This window comes from Pleurodeles waltl, chromosome 5, assembly GCF_031143425.1.
Source record: "Pleurodeles waltl isolate 20211129_DDA chromosome 5, aPleWal1.hap1.20221129, whole genome shotgun sequence".
Taxonomy (NCBI): domain Eukaryota; kingdom Metazoa; phylum Chordata; class Amphibia; order Caudata; family Salamandridae; genus Pleurodeles; species Pleurodeles waltl.
In genome coordinates, this window is record NC_090444.1 from 1,194,430,300 (window position 1) to 1,194,443,784 (window position 13,485).

Consider the following 13,485-nt stretch of genomic DNA (forward strand, 5'->3'; position numbering starts at 1 on the left):
TATTTGGTTCCTCAGGAGTCTGTTCTTTTGGTTTTGTTTTTGTCACTCAGCCTTTATGATGGTCATGCGGACTCTTTAGCCAATTGAGACTGAAATGTCAACAGTCAACAGTACATCTTCTCTGACGCATAAGTAATTTTCAATTAAATTAGCAGTTTGAATGGACTATGGTCAGAAAGTCTGTGATGTGTTAGGTGGATATACCAATCCCCATTAATGACTAGCAAATATTCTACAAATTAGCTTTTGTGACTTTTGTGGGTCAACAGTGCTTTTTTACATTGTTACATCTTGGACCCTGTTTGAACAAGGATTTTACATATTCTTCATAATTATTAATCAATAGACATTGCTGAATGATTGTGTGTGTGTACATATATATATAATATGTATATATATTGTGTGTGTGTGTGTGTCTATATATATATATATATATATATATATATATATATATATATATATATATATATTTTAGAGGGAAGACAATGGCACTGTTTTCCAGTGGTGCAACCATATTTGCCTAGGGTGCTTCCAACCTATGCCAAAGTGCTGTAATCATATGTGAGATACTCGATTGTAGCCCATGCTTAGTAAGATCTTACTGCAGGGTGATGTAATCAAACCAGAGGCACCAACTGCATATGTCAATGTACTGCTATCATATGTCTGGACAATACTAATACTTTTCAACTACAACCTTCTTAAATGCCACAGTAGTGATAATTTTATTTTACACTGATACTAAACAATATATTGTAGTACAACATTTTTTGCATGATAAGCAAGGATCTGTGCCATCTTACATCAGGCTACTATCTTTCTATAGCTGGGTAATGTCACCATGTGAATGTCAGCGAATAAGGTGGCGACTCCCATCAACATGGCCAGAGCAACCTACCCTCGAGAATCCCACATACATGTCAAGACCACACATGTCTGCCCAATGCAAAAACACTGAAGTAACATGACCGAATAATTTACACATTTCAAGAACTCCTCTGGCTTCAGCTGACTAGCTTGCATGATGTGAAGTTCGGTTAGTTTGCCTGTAATGTAGTGACACCCAATATTCACTATACCTTTCAGACAAACTCAATTTCGCTTTGCCAGGTTGATAGTTGTGAGTCAGGAGTTTGTAGCTTACTCACTGCATGGACATTCATGCAGAAGTCTGTGTTAAAATGTAAATATATCTTGATACATGATAGGTACCATGACAGAACAAATTGCACCCCAACTCTTCACATTAGTTGAATGTTACTACTACACATTGTGATATAAAATTTTACTTGATGTGCAATAGGTAGTACAGTGTTATGTCTTGATTTTCTCTAGTCGCATATATGTTATTGCTCATTGACTGGTTATACACCATTTGTTGTCATAGAATGGAAAGAAATAAAGAAAGAAAGAAAGAAAGAAAGCAAGAAAGAAAGAAAGAAAGAGAGAAAGCAAGCAAGCAGGTAGATTTGTGATGTTTTCTGCTCATTCCTTAAAACATGTGTAGCATAGACAATGGAAGAAGCCTTCCCGTACTGCAGTGGCTTGCATTAAAACCTCTCTGGTTCACCTTACAACGTTAGATCACTAGCTGATGCAGTAATTAGTCAGATATATTGCATGGTAACATATTGTCTCGAACCCTGCTGTTATCTATTTCAAACTTGTATGCATGGCGTGCAAGGCGCAGGGGCTTCAGAGCTCTTTAGATATTATATTGATCATAGGAGAGCAAGGCTTCTGCCCAGGATGCTGGGTGCTTATGTCCATTGAGGAGTATTTCAGAACAGAGGTTTATACAGTGTGTGGTGCCTTAATGTATTAAATCTGTACGTGACCCTTGGCACCGTCAACTTGGCAGATTATCAGATTGTCTCCAAGCCCAAATTGGTACAGGCAATTTGGACCACATCTGAATTAAATCCTTTTTCCTAGATTTACTTTGATTCAGTAACTTTTTTTTTTTACTCGCTGGCATGAAAACTCACTAGTGTGGCTCCTTAGGTATTGTTTCATTTGTATTTGCCAAAATCTTCCAAGTTATGGGTTCATATTTCGTAATAATGTGGATACTATACACATTCTGCTGTTCTGCTAAAACTTAGCAAAGCTTTCAAACCATATTCTGCTCGTTTGCAGTGTTTCAGATTAATGAACGTTTGGAAGAGCTTCAGATTAAAGTAGCTAAACCTGAAATCATCCTGATTGTGTCACATCTAGATGTCTTCTTCAAAAACACATGATGCGTTTATGCGTCTCATGGCAAGATGGTCCAGTACGTATTGTGAAAAAATCGTTTTCTTATTGACTACAGCTCCAACAAGTTCCTAATAATGGGTTTGTAGCCAAATCTGTCTGATAACATCTGTGACATTATATATGAAGGCTTCATAGCAAACACTCTATTTTTTTACTATTAGATGTTGTTAATAGTTTCGATGACAGGCCACCAGCTGGTGGCCTATCTGGATATGGATCTTCAGAAATTGGTGGTGCAGTGGAGATTTGGCTGCTACCTTCGGCATCACAGTGTTGATCTAAACGTGACCATATTGATATTGTATTGTGTGAATTTATAACAAGTTAATTGTAAAGTGGTGGACTGAAAATCCATATTAAAGGGCATTTACTGTTGGGTAGTATTTTAATGCTTGTGATATAGATATGCCAGATACTAAATAAACATTTAACTTGATTTCATATATTTGCTTATGATGTTAGGGAATAGTTATCATTTAAATGATAATGAATTACTTGACAGATGTGCATGAAATGTTATATGCTAATATTGGGAAAATGTAGTTCCCCATCACATTTACTGACATGAATTAACAAGGTATTTTAATTTTGCAATTTACTGTAACATGAAATTATGCACGATTTATTAATGATGAGTTTATTATTGAAACATTTAGATGTGTTTGTTTAATTTGGATAGAAGTCTTCCATTTAAAATCTGCTTTAGCTAGTCGTGTTAAGGCCTGCTAGGCCCCAGCCTCATAGAATGTGGGAAAGGTGTCTTCTTTTTGCTAACGTGTCATTTCTTTCAGAATTCATTCACATGAAATGTTGGATTGGCAATAGATGTGCTATTGTCTTATACATAGAGAGCCTGAGTAAGTAACCTTGAGGAAAGTACACAGAGAAACAGAGAACATGAATAGTGGATTGAATTATAAATTGTCACAAAGTCGTACAGGAAAGCCAAAAGGGACACCTTCCCATGACAGTCTTGCAACTTGTCTAGATGTTGCAGATGTCTGTTGTATAATGTGCCCTCAGTGGACAATTGGAATCTTTTGATTCATATGGCATTACCAATGGACAAATCATCCTTCACTTTAGACGAGCTTCTGTGATGCTGACACCTCCCCTTTTTGCTTATTATTTGCCAACTGTAGTTAGCTTCATTTTGCCCCAGATGTCATTTTTCTAGCTTCTCTTTGTCTTTTATTTACTTTTTACTATTTGTCCCTATTCTTTGTAGTCCAGCATATGTCATTTAGTGACTTGTTGTCTTCAACGGATCCCCATTGCTTAGCTATTTATTTAGTTGATTTCAGTTTGCACTAATGCTTAGACGAGTTGGACGTTTATTTACTGTGCATCAACTCTTGCTATTGATGTTTTGTATCACACTTACTGAATGTTTAGTTGTCTCCTTTTAGTCCGCCTAAAACGTTTCCGTCGTTTCAGACACCCTATGGTGATACTGTATCTTTACAGTTTGAGTTTGACAATTGTATACCTGAGTAATAATTTGTAATGAAACCCTTCAACTTTATTTCAGATTTGGGCTTTCTTTGTGTGGCCAAATTGGTCAAACTGTAAATTTTATGTTGGCTGATTGTGATAGTAACCGCTCTTACCCCCTGCTTAGGGTGAAAAGATTGGTCAACCTCATTTAGAGCATACCCAAAAAATGCTCCACCATTGTCATCCTCCTTTCCTCTTTAGTATCTCTTAAGTACAGCACTTATCTTACTCCACCATCTCCCTCAACAAGGAGCGTTAAAGTCAAAACAAGTGTATTGCCTCAATTGAGCTGATTCAGGTACAATCTACCGTCCTATTAATTTGGGTTGGCAAATAATCTATTGCTTCAGGTGTAGTTTATTTTAGCTATTTTTATATCCAAAACGCCAGTGGAAATTCTTTCCATATTGTATTAGTACTATAGATTAACATAATTCGTATTAAAAGATTTAGTAAAATTTGATTTCTCGCCAACCAATGGCCCCCTGAGTCACTGTATCTCTTTCTTGTGTTTCTGTGTCTTTTGAACAAGGGGTCGTGGTCAGACTGTTTGACCCTGCTATCCATATATATATAGGTTAGCAACAGTTGTTTCCCTTTAAGCTTCATTTCCAGTTCAAGATGGATGTTACCTTGCTTCTCCTACCCTCAGCATCTCACAGTCTGCATCTCTCATACAAGCAAATAAGCTGCATGCTGTACAACCAGGTTAAACTTTGAAGCTGTCCTCAGTCATATTATCACTAAATGGGGAGCTGCAGTGGTGGTGGGCATTAAACACTCACCCCGAATTTCCAGAGATAATTTAGTTGACACTGTTAGCAAATGTTTGCCTGGTTTAGTTATTCATCCATTGCCTAAATTATTTTACAACGTTTAGTATGAATTTTATATTTTTGCCTTTTAATGCTTTGTAACGTTCTGGCATATGAAAGGTCTCCATGACCCAAAATTTTCCTGAACTACGTGCCAATCTAATGTGATCCTTGGCAATCCATTTTCTCCCCCTGTGTCTCGGCTGCATTATACACATGGCACATAGGAATAGTCTGTAAACCAGTGTTAAGGAATATATAAAGGATAACTATTTACAGTTTAAAAATGCAAACATTTATTTATGTACTTATTTTATAACGTGCCAGTAATTCATGGGGGTCTCAGTGCACCATACAGTCCGACAATAGGATGAAGTGCCAGGCCACCCTTACATAGGACAATTATAATGGATCGATTGCATAATACATATTTAATTCAACGTAGTCTAAGGGAGGAAAAACACACAAGATTAGAGATGTGTATGGTAGCAGAGAGACGAACAATACGTTATTTCAGAGAATATAGAGGGGAGGAGTATCTGGAAAGGGAATTAAAATAGAATGTGCAACTCAGATAAAGAAGGAAAAACTCATCCGAGGAAGCTGCTTGTGGTAAGATCTGAGGAAGAGGGAGCCGAGTGAAAGGTAGACCGGAAGTAGAAGCCTACACAGAGATGAGAGAACAGACGGGTTGGAATAAAGAGTCGGGGACTGCAAGAGGCATGTGAAGTTCTACCCAAGGTAACGTTTAAAGAAATCACTTTTCAGCGTTTTGCAAAATTGCATTTGGGTCTCTGAGCTTCTGAGGGAGACTGAAGAAGTGTCAAAGGGAACGGGGTGCTGTAGAGATGGTTTGTATTCATTGCTGCTGTGATTGGAGCATCTTATTGAAATTGCTCGTAGTGAACCCACCTGACAGTGCCTCTGCTCAAGTCAGTGGTGAATTCTTAACTTATACGAGATAAATGTGCAGGACATTGAGGCAGTCAAGAGACGAAATGATCAAGACCATCAAAGGCACGTTACATGGAGTGCTGCTGGTGCAGAATGAGTTTTTGCACCCATGGCTTGCAACTCGGACCATAATGATACTGCAGGTGCTTGTGCGGCTCATTTTATAATATTTCTCTCACTAGTGCACATTTTGCACCTCCGCGAACATGAGGGGGAGTTTCCTCATTAGGATGAGACGTGGCTCCATGAAAAAGAAGTAACACTGAGCCTTTGGGCCCAAGCCCTATGACAGGCATGGGCCAAAGAAAAGGTGGCGTCTGCGGGTGTATTGACTACACACCACATAGAGGTGGTCTACTGTGAGTGTGTCCCACAGAGGCACCCTTACAAACGGGGGTGTGGCTGCCAGAGGGACCCCTCCTGCATCCCTCTTTAAAGAAGGGGCCTCAAGGTACAAGAGCTTCTCCAGCATCTGACATGAAACAGCTTACACTTCTTTTTTACTTTTACTGCAGACACCTTAACACAAAGGGACTAAAGTTAACAAAATTAAAAGTAACCATATTTCAATATAGAAAACAAGAATAGTTGAACTGGAAAGACTTAAAGGAAAGATTGTTACTTTTATGGATTGCAATAGTCTTCAAAATGCCAATCTCTGTAACCCTCAAAGCACAATCTAAAAAGAACCAGAATAAATATGATGAGCAATAAAGCAAGTGAGCACAGTTCTAAAACCATGACGTTATCCGAGTGAACTAATTTTGTGAGCATGTAAAGGCAAAAAAAAACAAATTCAACCTTCTGAGACAGTGCTAGGTAAATCCTACGGCTCCAGACAAGTCTGTCTGGCTGAGTGTGAATAACATTTATTGTAAGATGCAAAATGCCATAGGCATATCAGAGCTGGGCAGTCCCTAGTGCCTCCTTGCGCCACATTAGCGTCATATTTTATTTACGCTAATGAGGTCCGACAAGGCCAAAATCACTGTGCCAAATTTACAAAGTGGCGCAATGCATGCATTGCGCCACTTTTTAACTCTTTGAGCTACATTATGGCTGTGCCAGGCATAATGTATGCAAAGGGGGCATTCCCCCATTAGGGGGGCGGAAAAAATGGCACAAAGAAATCTAAAGGAGTTTTTTGCGTAATTTTTTTCGGCACTTTTAACGCCTGCTCAGAGCAGGTCTTAAAAGGAGGCATGCCATTTTTTTCAATGGGCCTCAATGGGCTTTGCAGGATTAGTGTCAACATTTTTTACACTAATCCTGCAAAGCGCCGACCTAGCGTCAAAACTTCTGACGCTAGTTTCCTAACTACCGCCATGGTGTGTAGTATATTAAATACAATACACATATGGCGTTAGGGGGGGCGCTAACGGGTGCAAGAAAAGTGGCGCTGCACTGTGTGCAGGGCCTGAATATAAGAGGATCCAATCTAACCTGTTGCAGCTTCACTATCATGGTTGAGAAAATGCAATCCCATTCAGTGTAGATGTTCTAATGTTAACACCAAGTGGGTAATATTTTTGTGGACAATATTTAGGACAAGATATGTATGTTAGACAGTATGACCGATTTTCTGGTACGAGACCTTTGCAATGTCAGGATGCTTCCTCATCGCACGAATACCATCACAAGGTATGCATACTCTCCTGATCGGTCTGTGGTAGTTTGCTATCATTTTATGTGTCAAGTAGAAGGTCTTTTTTGGCCGGGTTACAGAGACTGCACCAGTGTGCGTGCAATTTTACACCAACATTTTCATATTACATTTATTGCACTGATGCCAGTGCAATTTGTACTAGCATTTGCTTCAGCAAAAAAATTTAAAAATGAAATCTACACCAACCTTCACATAAGCAACTCTACGAGGTCTGCAGCTTGTTTCCAGAGATTTTGGAATTTTTCCCTGAAGCTCTCTACGTGGTCCGTGTGCAGTTAGCGTTGAGGAGGATGTCGTCTCCTAGCCTCATGGATAACACTTTATTCAGAAAGTGTTTCATTTGTTTGTGTATTTTTCACTGCCATAGCTTATTGCTCACCTGGCATTCCCTGGCATCCGCTTCCCCGGGACTCAAGCTATAAGCAATGTCGGCCATTTTGGGTCTGGTCACATTTCTGGCTATGTACTGTAATATTTGTCACACATACGTGGAACATTCTAAATAGTAGATCTACATTCTAAAAACTCAACCCAATACCAGCATATAAGTTTATATATTATTAAACGATCTCCAGATATCTCTGATTGCCCTGATTCCCATCACAGCATTTTATCACCTCAAAAGGCAAGTTTTCAGCCACTAGATAATGTTATCCTAATTTAGTGTGCCTTTTACACTGGCTTCAAGTATTGAAACTGATTTTTTCCAACAATAGTTTCATTTGTCCATAACCTTATTTTACAGCAGAAGTAGCATCAAGATGTGCAGATTTTTTCGTAACCGTTTTGTAAGTTCCATGATATTTTAAGTAACTATCCCCTGCTGTTCCTTGGGGCTGCGGAAGAGCCAGCTGGGTGTACCTCTGGACAAGAGCATGTCCATCTCTTCATGCATGAATCAGTTATCAGCATTCTGCAGCTGGCGCACATTACAATTTTGATATTAGAAATTCAAATGGTAACGCCTAATGTTAATTGCTAACATTTCAGTTAAATGTAAATGTGAAATTAAATGTCTTCAAAGGCTAAGCCTTGGGTCGTAATACATTGCACAGCCTTTGTACATTTAGTTGAGCTGTCGAGAAAAAAAGTTGCACCAATCTGAAAACTAGTAAGCATACGATCAACCTCACACGTTGCCCTATAAGCAAGACTGACAGTTTTGTCCCAGTGGCATAAGAAAGGCCCCAGCGGTGCGGGAAGCGAGCTCCAGGGGGCCCCTTCAGCAGAGTACCCTGGCCTGACAGCTCCTGAGGTAGTTCGGAGGGGGCCCTTTCGTGCAGTGGCTTAACGAAACTTGAGGAGGCCCCCTTGCAAAGTACTTTTAGAGGGCCCCCCTCCCGCCTGTACCCAGACAGGGGTCTGCCACCTGTGCAGTGAATTGTGCTGAGTGTGCCCCCTGGAGCTCGAGCTCACCCCCTGTACCCCCACCCTCGCGAGATCTGCTGGAGGCCTCTGTTACGCCACTGCCTCCGTGTAGCTTGCCCCTCAGGTTTCATTACGCCACTGTCTGGATCACGTAGCCTTGGAAAGCAACCCACTTTTCTCCACTTTATCAGGAGTGGATGTGAGAAGTTTCCTTTAAGCTCAACCTTATAGGTATTGCGCGAGCTACAAAAGCAGTCATATCCAGTGGCGTAACAAAGGACCCTGCAGCCCCCTGCGGTGCGGGGCAGCGGGCGAGCCCCAGGAGGCCTGGCCTGAGAGCTCCTGAGGGAGTTCGGAGAGGGCCCTTTTGTGTACTTTGCAGAGGGGGGGCCCTCAGGTTTCGTTACCCCACTGGTCATGTCTACACAACATACGTGGCCGCAGTGTTTTCTTTCCTAGTGCGACGCTAGGTCTGCTGCTCTCCGAGGCTCCCAGCTGTCTTTTATTTTTAGTTTTGAATGACTCAAGGTCAGGGTAAAACACATGGTACATTCAAATGTTAATTTCACACTTCACCATTGGTTAGCTGGAATTCCCTGGTGAAAATTGTGTGTTTCCTAGCAGTGGGATGCCGTCTCAGTCTCATTTTTAGAAAAAATTCTCAAGCATGTCTGGACGTTTTGTAACTCCTGTGTTTTAAGAAACAACAAAATCCTCCACTTCATGCTGACAATTATGTCATCTCTCGTATTTGCCTACAATCCTTAAATTGCACCAAGAGCCACAACCTGTACTTTTGCTGCCCAATTACATCTTTGAGTAAAGGATCTTTCAAAACTCCATGATATCCATTGAAATTCTAACTTTGTCAGCAGTCTGTTTTAATGTTGTTTTTAGGTCTGGTTTGAGAGTGAAGTGGTCAAACAGGCCTACTGCTAGAAATTATACATAGAGTGGGCTTTGGGTCCTCCGCTTACAACCATTGGCTTTCTTCAATCAGCCTCTTCTATCAACTGGCACTGGTGGGAGAATGAGGCACAAAGTTCAGTTAAGACTAGGAAGCCTTGGTATTCATCAACCCGAGTGGCAAGCTTCTAAGAAAAAAGTTGAGCCCCTGCTCTGCATATATTTTTCATTTTGATGCCGGAGGACTGTAGAGATGAGAGAGAGATAAATAGATTGAGACTGCGAGAGAAAGAGAGAGAGCAGAACCTGCTCTGATAAACTTGGGCCACATTAGCATAATTTTCTTTTACGCTAATGTGACCCAACAAGGCCAAAATCGCCGGCATGATGTATGCAAGGGGGGTGTTCCCCCATTAGGGGGGGACGAAAAAATGGTGCAAAGAAATCGAAGAGATTGTTTGCGTCATTTCTTTTGACACTTTTAACACCTGCTCAAAGCAGGTGTTAACAGGAGGCACACCATTGCTTACAATGGGCCTCAATGGCTTTGCAGGATTAGAATCACATTTTTTTAGGCTAGTCCTGAAAAGCTCCAAACTAGCATAAAAAATATTGACACTATTTTCCCTAATTACCACCATGGTGCGCCGTATCTTGGATATGGCGCACACATGGTGGTGTTAGGTGAGCGCAAAGGGGCACAAGAAACGTGGCGTTGCATGGGGTGCATCACCACTTTTCTTCAATCAGACCCTTGGTGTTCCCCAGTTTCTCAGTTGAGGCAAAACCTAATAGAGTTTTTTTAATGTGCCACTGCAAGAAAGTGGATTATTAGTTGAAGTGGATAGTAGTCCTCTTAAAGTAATAATATCACTATTCCACATTAGGTGCTGTTAGGTCTCAATAATTCAAACCCAAGCTCAACCCTTGGTAGCTGAGCAGCAGACAGACTTAATGTAGGAAGTTGGCTCTGTATGTGCTATTTCAAAGTAAGGAATAGCATGCACAGAGTCCAAGGGTTCCCCTTAGAGGTAAAATAGTGGTAAAAATAGATAATACTAATGCTCTATTTTGTGGTAGTGTGGTCGAGCAGTAGGCTTATCCAAGGAGTAGTGTTAAGCATTTGTTGTACATACACATAGACAATAAATGAGGTACACACACTCAGAGACAAATCCAGCCAATAGGTTTTTATATAGAAAAATATCTTTTCTTAGTTTATTTTAAGAACCACAGGTTCAAATTCTACATGTAATAGCTCATTCGAAAGGTATTGCAGGTAAGTACTTTAGGAACTTCAAATCATCAAAATTGCATGTATACTTTTCAAGTTATTCACAAATAGCTGTTTTAAAAGTGGACACTTAGTGCAATTTTCACAGTTCCTAGGGGAGGTAAGTATTTGTTAGTTTTACCAGGTAAGTAAGACACTTACAGGGTTCAGTTCTTGGTCCAAGGTAGCCCACCGTTGGGGGTTCAGAGCAACCCCAAAGTCACCACACCAGCAGCTCAGGGCCGGTCAGGTGCAGAGTTCAAAGTGGTGCCCAAAACACATAGGCTAGAATGGAGAGAAGGGGGTGCCCCGGTTCCGGTCTGCTTGCAGGTAAGTACCCGCGTCCTCGGAGGGCAGACCAGGGGGGTTTTGTAGGGCACCGGGGGGGACACAAGCCCACACAGAAATTTCACCCTCAGCAGCGCGGGGGCGGCCGGGTGCAGTGTAGAAACAAGCGTCGGGTTTGTAATGGAAGTCAATGGGAGATCTAGGGATCTCTTCAGCGCTGCAGGCAGGCAAGGGGGGGGTTCCTCGGGGAAACCTCCACTTGGGCAAGGGAGAGGGACTCCTGGGGGTCACTCCTCCAGTGAAAGTCCGGTCCTTCAGGTCCTGGGGGCTGCGGGTGCAGGGTCTCTCCCAGGCGTCGGGACTTTAGGTTCAAAGAGTCGCGGTCAGGGGAAGCCTCGGGATTCCCTCTGCAGGCGGCGCTGTGGGGGCTCAGGGGGGACAGGTTTTGGTACTCACAGTATCAGAGTAGTCCTGGGGTCCCTCCTGAGGTGTTGGATCGCCACCAGCCGAGTCGGGGTCGCCGGGTGCAGTGTTGCAAGTCTCACGCCTTTTGCGGGGAGCTTGCAGGGTTCTTTAAAGCTGCTGGAAACAAAGTTGCAGCTTTTCTTGGAGCAGGTCCGCTGTCCTCGGGAGTTTCTTGTCTTTTCGAAGCAGGGGCAGTCCTCAGAGGATGTCGAGGTCGCTGGTCCCTTCGGAAGGCGTCGCTGGAGCAGGATCTTTGGAAGGCAGGAGACAGGCCGGTGAGTTTCTGGAGCCAAGGCAGTTGTCGTCTTCTGGTCTTCCGCTGCAGGGGTTTTCAGCTGGGCAGTCCTTCTTCTTGTTGCAGGAATCTAATTTTCTAGGGCTCAGGGTAGCCCTTAAATACTAAATTTAAGGGCGTGTTTAGGTCTGGGGGGTTAGTAGCCAATGGCTACTAGCCCTGAGGGTGGGTACACCCTCTTTGTGCCTCCTCCCAAGGGGAGGGGGTCACAATCCTAACCCTATTGGGGGAATCCTCCATCTGCAAGATGGAGGATTTCTAAAAGTTAGAGTCACTTCAGCTCAGGACACCTTAGGGGCTGTCCTGACTGGTCAGGGACTCCTCCTTGTTTTTCTCATTATTTTCTCCGGCCTTGCCGCCAAAAGTGGGGCCTGGCCGGAGGGGGCGGGCAACTCCACTAGCTGGAGTGTCCTGCGGTGCTGTGACAAAGGGGTGAGCCTTTGAGGCTCACCGCCAGGTGTTACAGCTCCTGCCTGGGGGAGGTGTTAGCATCTCCACCCAGTGCAGGCTTTGTTACTGGCCTCAGAGTGACAAAGGCACTCTCCCCATGGGGCCAGCAACATGTCTCTGGTGTGGCAGGCTGCTAAAACTAGTCAGCCTACACAGATAGTCGGTTAAGTTTCAGGGGGCACCTCTAAGGTGCCCTCTGTGGGGTATTTTACAATAAAATGTACACTGGCATCAGTGTGCATTTATTGTGCTGAGAAGTTTGATACCAAACTTCCCAGTTTTCAGTGTAGCCTTTATGGTGCTGTGGAGTTCGTGTTTGACAGACTCCCAGACCATATACTCTTCTGGCTACCCTGCACTTACAATGTCCAAGGTTTTATTTAGACACTGTAGGGGTACCATGCTCATGCACTGGTACCCTCACCTATGGTATAGTGCACCCTGCCTTAGGGCTGTAAGGCCTGCTAGAGGGGTGTCTTACCTATACTGCATAGGCAGTGAGAGGCTGGCATGGCACCCTGAGGGGAGTGCCATGTCGACTTACTCGTTTTGTCCTCACTAGCACACACAAGCTGGCAAGCAGTGTGTCTGTGCTGAGTGAGAGGTCTCCAGGGTGGCACAAGACATGCTGCAGCCCTTAGAGACCTTCCTTGGCATCAGGGCCCTTGGTACTAGAAGTACCAGTTACAAGGGACTTATCTGAATGCCAGGGTGTGCCAATTGTGGATACAATGGTACATTTTAGGTGAAGGAACACTGGTGCTGGGGCCTGGTTAGCAGGGTCCCAGCACACTTCTCAGTCAAGTCAGCATCAGTATCAGGCAAAAAGTGGGGGGTAACTGCAACAGGGAGCCATTTCTTTACACAAGCCCCCCCCAGCCCACAGGCCAGGAGACTCAGCCAACGCTGGAAGAGTCTTCCTAGTCTGTCAGGCGAGGAAGAGTAGAGGAAATGGCTGGTTTGTTGCAGGGCCTACTCTGCCTTACATCCTCCTGTTCAGGTCATTCCCTCTGGGGAACTGACCCACTTCCACAGTGATAGGACCTAGTCTGAACTGCCTCTTGTCTGTGCTTTTTATGTCTTCACCCATTCTCTCTATTTTGAGGTCAGAGGTATCCACCTCTGCTAATCTTATCTTAGCCAGGGTCACCCCTAGCTTACCCAAAGAGGTTACCCAGAGCTGGAGTAACCCCACCATGACCAACAGGGTCAGGGGGCCTAACTTGTTATTTGGCATGGGGTCAGACCA

The 13,485-nt window shown here is 43.1% G+C and overlaps 1 protein-coding gene across 1 annotated transcript in view; it reads right to left on the bottom strand.

Annotated features, from left to right (window-relative positions):
• SCML4 (Scm polycomb group protein like 4) overlaps positions 1 to 13,485 on the bottom strand; it is a 508,956-nt gene that overhangs the window by 184,515 nt on the left and 310,956 nt on the right. The window lies entirely within an intron of this gene.